Source organism: Mytilus edulis, chromosome 3 (genome assembly GCF_963676685.1).
Source record: "Mytilus edulis chromosome 3, xbMytEdul2.2, whole genome shotgun sequence".
In the NCBI taxonomy this organism is placed as follows: domain Eukaryota; kingdom Metazoa; phylum Mollusca; class Bivalvia; order Mytilida; family Mytilidae; genus Mytilus; species Mytilus edulis.
Window position 1 is genome coordinate 54960234 of NC_092346.1, and position 9148 is coordinate 54969381.

Genomic DNA, 9148 nt, shown 5'->3' on the forward strand with positions numbered 1-9148 from the left:
AATTTGCATATGATTGCAAAATTTCGAAAATGCCTCATTTTCCAGAAATCTCTTGGGGGCGAATGAGTTAAAGAAGTTCATGTTCGATTTTCGTGATTGAGCTTTTATTATTGATGAGTTCTAGACCTTAAAGTAACATAAAGTGATACTTAGACATGTAAGAGTGTTTTCCATGCCATAACTTGAAAAGGCATAGATGATAACCTTTTGATACACTTAAGAAACAATACAAGAATCGTTTAAAAGTGGGTTTCTGGAAAGTTATTGGAGTGGCCACAAGATTCTATGGTTTTATATTGAATATTGATTGTATCTCTTTTAAACATATTTTTTTCATTATTGACTTTATGTTTTCTGCCTACCCTCCCTCTCTCTGGTTGAACAAATGCGTGTGTATTTTTATACTCTCTAACATTCCAATTTCATGTCACTTATGATAAATGGTCAAGATTTATATTGCATGGTCTTTCTATTTCTAAAGCCTACAACACTTTATTTATTTTTTACTTGATCCTGTTCCAAGGTCAAAATTTGTGAATATCATTTCCATGCAGATAAGTCTGGTTTGCCTTGTGTGGTATTTTGAAATAATTTCTCTCAACTGATCAGCTGGTGAAAATTTTCAGCCTATCCTTAAAACTTTATTTTAAGTATAAAAGAGATTTCTAATTCTAAAAATAGTTTTTTTTAAATATAATGGTGGTCCCCATCCTAAAAATGTTATTTCTAGTATGAAGAATATTCAGTGTGATAGAAATATTCTTAGCATCATTATGATCAAAGAATTCAAGTAATGGAATTTGGTTTATGCAAAAATGAATCCCTTACTTAATATCAGTCACTAGTGACTTATATATCAAGACTTGTTTCACACTATGGATTCATTTATTTAAGTTGACTCCATTTTATCTGTCATTGTCTGTCATTGTCCATCTTCAGTCAAATTTTACAAAAGCCTTCTCTAAAACAACTGGGTAATTCAGAACCAAGGTTAACCACAATTATCATTGGTGTATCTATCTAGTTTAAAATATGTGTCTGATGATCCTGCTTGTAAACCAACATGGCTGCCATGGCTTGAAATAAAACATAGGATTAAACACAAGCATTGATTGTTATTTTGAATGCCAAGATTTATCAACTGTCTATTTTGATCAATTTTATGAGATTACTATGTATAGGATTTTTTTCCCTTAAATGATGATTATTTTATTTCGAAAAGAATAGCAGATAGACAGAAACTTTCAATGCAAAAATGATCAACAGAACAAGATCTACAAATAAATCAGAACAGAGTGGAAATTTTGTCAGTTGACTCCCTGTTGGAGCTATTGGCCCTAATTTATGATTTTAACCATTTCCTATTGTTTTTTTTTTTATTATCTTGAAAATAATATTAGATAGAGAGAAGCTCTAAACGCAAATTAGATCTGTAAATAAGTAAGCAGATAAAATAGTCAGTCTACTGTATGTGTAGGAGTTATTGCCATTTAATGATAATTTTAAGGCATTTTGCATTTGAGAAGAAACTTCTGTAGATAAAGAAAAAAGAGATTGGCCATTGTATAATGTTTTGCTGATGTATATTGTTTTGTACTCGCTGACATGAAATTTAATAACAGTGATCCTTCCACTAAATAAAAGAATGTGGACTACATTGTATCTTGTTTCAGAGCAAAAGGCCAACAGGATGTTTCCCAATATGTCTTGTTTTTTAGCATTGTCATGACTTACATAAACAAGATGGCTTAGAAGGGAACAAAAACTATTTTTTGTTCTGTTATATTTCTTTAAATTTAAGGCATTACAAGGCTACCTTTATAATACTAACCAGATTTAACAATGTACATATAATTTAACCTTTTTGAGGTTCGAGGGAAAATAAAGACTGCAAAGGATTGATGCCTGATGAAGTTACTTTTGTTTAATGTCAGATGTGGCTGCATTTCAACATTTATTTCTCCCCTGAGAAGAAAGTAAAAGGACTGAACAAACATGAAAATTGAAGAGTTTTAATCTTTTTTAATTTGACAGAGCAATTTTCCATTGCATTCTTTAGAAAAATCCTACTTTGATTTATCAAACATTTATTTGAATTCTGTATTTGTACTTAATGCCATATACATGCATTTAATGAACATTTGATATCATCATTAGATACTGTTATGGGAAATTATGAAATTATTATTTAATTTCTGAAGATAATTTACTATTAAAGTGCTACTAAAGAATGCTTTAATATGTTTTTGAAATAACTATATATGATAAATGTCTTTTAAATGTTAAAAAGATGATTGTACCTAATGATACATCTACTGATAAAAGTGTACATGCTTTGATTTTGAGGGTCACTTGGTAAAATATTTATTTGATGTTATATTAGGGTATCAAGTTGATTCTGAAGTGTAGTTTATTTTGTTTACCTACCCTGGTCTGTCTGGGTCACAATTATCTACTAGTACTTAATGGAATTGAATGAGTCAGTTGATCTTGTGCTGAAAAATTTGCATAAGCAAGTCTGTTTGCAATACATTTTATTTTTAAAAAAAATTGCAATTTACTGAGTGTCCCTTTGCTCAGTCTGGTCATCTGTCAGTAATGTTGGAAATAAATTAGTCAGTTGATATTTTTGATGAAAAAGATTTGCATAATTAATCAAGTCTGTTTTCTATACATTTTTTTTTATCTTAAAAAAGATATGTAAAAAAATATAATGAGTGTCATAGCGAGGTATTGTTACCATTAAAAAAATATTAAAAGTTTTTTGTGTTGTCGTCACTATATTAAATTTTATATGTGACAAAATCAGGGAGTGATTTTTCTATTCAAATTTAATTAAAAATCTGAAAGGTCTGCAGGGAAAATATAGGTTTTCCATAAATTTATTTTGAAAGTGATCAAGTTTGTTTAGCTTGCATTTTCTTTTCTGATAACAGATATTTATAGGCTAATTCTTACGTTAAACTCATGATCACTGGCGTTCAAATGTACTTTTATAGAATATTAACCAATATAGAGAGAAACTATAGAAATATTCTTTGTCTTTAATTAGTTCATAAACTATCAAAATTTCAAAGTGTTTGCTTTTTAAACTTTTCCCCTTCTCAGTTCATTACTGATAACCTTTAATTTAAGATGCTTGACCCCAACAGGAAGCTGTATAATAAGATTTTTTTTTCAGGTTGAACTAAATAGAAATGAGTTCTTTGCTTTCTCGTTCCATAACATGCTGAATCTCATTTCAGTTAATGCTTTTAAGAATAGTGATGAGTAAGATATTTAAAAAATAGCTCTAGTCATTTTGCCAAAATTTCCAAAGGTATGCATAAACAGGAAATTCAAGGACAATTGATCCAATCCTTTATTTATTGTTTTCATCAAGGTTACAAGTGAAAAACATATTGATTCATTTATTTTTAAATTCAAATCTAGTGACATAATAGTCATCAATATCATCTGTCCTTCTTTTAGGATATAAATGGCTCATTTTTATTTTTTGGTCAATCCATTGCAACTGAACATCCGGGTAATGATTGTTGTCTATGATGTAAGAGATATACATTCAAAGTACATCTGATTGTTCAGTTTCAGTTTCTACATAATTACTTAAGGACCTGTGTAGGGTTCATGACTATTGTGAAGTGCTCTAACAATAAGTATATGGTTTAATAGTTTGTTCTGATATTTCAACAGTATATTGAAAATGTGTTATTCTGCATTTTATATATTAAATTTTTTTGATACATTTTTCATTAAAATATTCAATATAAAAATGATTTTATTTTTTTCTGAATTTTACATAAGTCCTGTGGATGCTGAATTGAAATCCATTTGCTTGATCTGTCATATAGATTTTATTCCATTATGAATCAGAATACCAATTCCTATTGATGCAGGATGCAATTTTTTTTTATGTGATTCAGTCTTGAGTTCTTGAAGTGTGCTGGTACCAACAGAATATTCACCCTTCTCTTTTTACACTCCTTTCCAATTATTTACCAGCAGCTGATTTTAGAAAGAAATAAAGGTTTCTCAAAGTATTGGTTTGATCTCTCCAATATATTTTGACAGGAGCTTAGAGGTCATTATTTGACAAGAGCTAGAAGTCATATTAGTGGGAGGTTTAAAAATTTTGAACAACACAAAATTTCCTATGGAAAATACTGCTAACAAATCTGGAGTATGATTTAATTGTACTTTAGGGTATTACGTCTAATCTTATTATTGTATACTCTCCTCCTTGTATGTGTTTAAAGGTCTGTAATTGCAAGGTTACAGGTTATTTCAAATAAAGTAAAAGGATAAGATTGACATCACACTTAACTGTGAAATATATAAATAAACTAATATTAAAAAAAAATAAACATACAAGACTTACAAAGGCAAAAGGCTCCTTCCTGACTTTGGACAGGTGCCAAAATGCTTTTTTGCCTTCTTTTAATTATTTTTAGAGTATATAGGAATCACCCTGTCTGACTGTATGTTCATGTGCCTTCTAAACAGTTTGACAGTTATTGATGAATCTTTTAATACAAAGTTGTAGAGCACTTTATGAGGATGTCCTAAAAGGAATAAAATTCCTGTCTAACCTATTGAAGGGGGGGGGGGGGGGCAATTAAATATACTTACTGCAATGTATTGATAGTTTGCAGGGCCAAAGATATTCTTTTGTGATTTCACTCAGTGTTGTAGTCTAATATTTGTTTGTGCTAGAAATAGACCTGTTTCAGAACTGGTTATCATGCCAATAAAGCTTAAATGGCTTTACAATTTTTAGCAGAATTTTAGGGGTAAACAAGTCCATGACATGTATGTTTATGAAAATAAGTTATTGACAAATATTTTTTGGAAGGTATTGAAGAGTGGATGTCATTTATTAAACTTTAATTGAAGCAATAAAAATAAGATAAATATGGGATTCAAGAATTATATGTTTTTAATGAAAATGTAAGTTGCAACTATTAAAATAAAGTTATGTTAAAATATTAAGAATGTTTTTAGTCATGAACTGACTGATTCTACAGTAGATCTTCCATTAAGTTTGTTTAAAATTCCATAAAAATAATCTAGATTTGTGTTTTTGCAAATCTTGGCTCAGGGTTGCACAAATCATCAAAATATCATTTAAATTTTCAAAAGGAATTAGATTTGTTGCATTTTGCTAATTTGATAAGCACTTATAATTTAAACAAGATTAAGTTCTTGTTTGTTTAACCCAGTCCTTATTTCTAACCTCCTTTTAAAAACGTCCTTAATATGTTATCAGCAGAGTACTTGTGCCAAATAGGGCATTCAGACACGCAGTACTAAGCATAAATATTTAATTAAGGGATGAATTAGTAAAATTTGAAAAAAAATCCATATTTTTTTTGTTCCCCTATAAATTTTTATTATGTTTTTTTTAGACACTTCAAATATTATAAGTGAATACCTGGCAGAGTATGTAATAATATATGGTTCATTTAGTCTATTTAAAAAATGTATTTGATATGCAAAATAGTTCGCCGACAGAATTGAAAACCTTGATAAAATTAAGCTAGAAATGTGCAAATATGTTTGTGGATTCGGAATATGATTCATAATTCTGGAAAGAGGGAATACACCAGGATTTTACTGAGTGAGGTAATGCATTCATAAAAGAAAATTGTTGTTCATGAATTGCTTTTTATTGTAGACTATTTTTCTTATTAGGTTATTACAGTGAAAACTGTTTAAATTAAATTCTGTTTAAATTAAGAAACCTGTCCATATTGACAACTTTACCAAGGCATTCAAATACATTTTTCAGCGTTTTTGCAGTGTAGAGGAAAAAATACTTCCTTAAAACTTCAATCATATTCTGTATGGGCCAATGATGTATGATTTGTTAGGTCAGAAGTCGGCATGACAAAATGCATATTTGAGTTGAGTCTAATTAAGTTGGCCAAAATCATAGCGTAGTTACAACTGAATATTCTTTATTAAGTTAACCTGTGTAAGTTGATCACCTTTCTAATTTAACCAACATTTTGAGTTTCGTTTAGGCAGATTTTACTGTTTGTTACACTAAACAACTTTTATTTATCACAACTCTTTTTCTTTTTTCCATTGACCTAACTTAGAAAAAAATATTTGTTTTATCTCAAAGGGCAGCTAGGATAAAGGAAACAATATTGATACATAATTGTCATCAGTAATATCTAATGAAATTATGTATTTGTTTATCCTTGACCTCACAGTTGCAAACAAATTCAGCAGGTTTGAACATTTTAATAAGTACCAACCTTCACCCTTTACTAAAGTGTAACATCACAACTTAGAAAGACAATATTGCTTTTTGTTTGCAGTTCTGGAAGAAAATGAAATTGAATATTTATGCAACCTTTTCATTTTGCATCAAGCTTATATTTTGTATATTAAATGGTATCATTTAATCAGTCCTGGTACTTAGATTATAAATAATTTTCAAGAGCTATTTGTGTGTGGCAGATCTTTATCAGATCAATATAGAAATATTTTGTGGTTAAATGTGCCCAGATAAATGTGTGTGCCCTGTGGTTAACCAACATTAATATAACAGTGTTAAAAGATTAAAAATTGATACCAATTTACACAATGATAACAACAAACCATAATTACAACCACAAAACCACAAGCCATCATCATTTTGTAGTTTTATACTATTTAACCATACTACCAACAGTATATAGTAAAGTTGATAAATGAATGAAAGAAGAATGGATTATGGGAGGATATAACAGAGTATATTTATATGTCCTTGGGATAAGCAAGCAAAAGATTTTATACAAGTAGAACTACAAATTCAAATATTCACCAAAAAGTTTTCCCTAATCCATGAAAATTGATACCCAAAAAATAAATGAATTCACAGTATATTTGAAAGTTAAATAGGAATTGAAAAACAAGTACCTTTAATACGACCTTGAATCTAGTACTTAAACAAACAAACAGTGGGAAATGATTGTAAATGTTTTTCTTTTTGCATGTGCACTCCTGTTATTGATGACTAGACTAAGTATGGCTCTCCCAGACTGGTAAAATTACGACCAAATGAACAGTAAATTGGTTTGATGAAAAAAGTAGGTCAGAATTTGGAAAGAATTGTAATAATTTGAGAAAAACATTTACAATCAAGTCACAGTTTATCTTTGAAATAACAGGAATAAAAAAAGAACCTAGTGTAACATTGACCGAGATATTTTGGTATTTTGCCAAATGTGAAACAAATTGAAATAAACTAATTTTTAACAAAGTCATATCATTACATCAAGTTTGAAGATAACCTGTTTGATTTAGAGTTGACCATTTGTCTATCATTGTCTCTTGAGTTGTAGACCATAATTAGTTTCATTGTTTTATCTATAAGATTAACAATTTGCAAAGACATGATAAAAAATAACCTAAGAAATTTAAAATCAAGTACTAATTTAACTAGGTCGTGGAATCCCATGTTATTTTATAAGTATGCAGAGACTTTTAAATGTACTATTGTGAACCTGTTGACATTGGAATAGTACATATATAAAGTAGGGCAAGGAACAGCTAGAAAAAAACAAATGGGAAGGGAATATATGTGATTCATCAATTTGGAATTTGGGAACATACCATATTTTTTCTGTATGAGGTAATGCATTTATTAAATGAAAATTTCTACTTTTGAGCTGAACCTTTGACCCATGGAAATAACCAGAAACTGTTTTCAAAAAGGGAAGGTTATGATGTCACTATACTTGTTATATCGTATCTAAATTTTCTAGCTTTCACTGACTCACACAGTTATTGTTGGCAAAAAATGTAAATCTGAATTTTGCTAAGTCATTTTAATGTATGTTGGCTTTTGGTAATGGAGTACTTTTAACTGCTTCTATGCTGTAATTTTGGGGCCCTTTATAGCTTGTTGTTCGGTGTGAGCCAAGGCTCCGTGTTGAAGGCCGTACTTTAACCTATAATGGTTTACTTTTTAAATTGTTATTTGGATGGAGAGTTGTCTCATTGGCACTCACACCACATCTTCCTATATCTATTTAATATTGCACTTGGACACTTTTCATGATGTATTAAAAATAATGCATATTAAAATAATAACAGCTGCAAAAAAAATCTTAACAGTTAGGGACGACATCAAAAGATCGATGTAGGATAAAAAACTTAAATCAAATAGTTGGGGGGGGGGGGGGTCAACATTGCTGCAAGTTTTGTTCATCCAAACAACAATATAGAAAAAGATTTTTATTTGAACTCCATTTCTGTCATTGAGTTGAGAAAAACTATTTTAAAGATGATAAAGATGGTAATAACTTTAAAAAAGCTTTACATTCAAATGTGTGTTGAACAGGAGTCCTTATCAAGTCATTGCATTTTTACCATGATATCCTTATAATACTGGCACCACTGATAGAATAATGTATCATCTATTTTACTCGGATATTTTTAGAAATGATATTACTTAACATATAATAATTGGGGGAAGAATTTCTTGTGATATGCCTGCTCAGTAAGGTTTATATTTTGTGGTAAGCATGTTGATGTGAACTTTAGTACCCTGTGGTTAACCAAATAGGAGGGTACCACAAGATCAAAATTGACATCAATTGTCACTATTTTAATCTTTTAAATACATGACAGTAAATTTTATTCCGCAGTTTTAAAATATTTAATGAATACATTGTATATTTACTTTTTTGCAAAGTGTGAGCATACTTTAAGATTATTTTACTTTGCAAACTTGTACTTTGCAAATATTGATCGTTTGATTCTCTTAACTTTCAATAGGATATGTCATTTAATGGTATAAATAGCTAATATAATTGTAAGATCAAATAAAGATTAGATGATTAAGAAATTGAAATAAAATCCGAGATCTGTTGACTTTCATAGGTGGAACTTAAAATATTTAAAAGAAGAAATAAAAATATGTAAATATTATTATGAAATTCCATTATAGGTTTTTGTTGTCCTTTAAGTGAAACTCCTTTGATATCACACTGGGTTTAGCTGAACTGTTTTTGAAGCTACAATAGGTACTTATGTAAAGATTAAAAAAATCATTTCAAAAACGACATAGTCTTGTTCTCCATTACATAGCACCCAAATCAATATTGCCTCTGTAAAACTCTCAAAGGGATGACTTCAGCTATCTTGGTTATAT

At 29.4% G+C, this 9148-nt stretch overlaps 1 protein-coding gene across 2 annotated transcripts in view; it reads left to right on the top strand.

Annotated features, from left to right (window-relative positions):
* The window catches only part of LOC139514353 (dimethyladenosine transferase 2, mitochondrial-like), a 57131-nt gene that overhangs the window by 20725 nt on the left and 27258 nt on the right, over positions 1-9148 (top strand). The window lies entirely within an intron of this gene.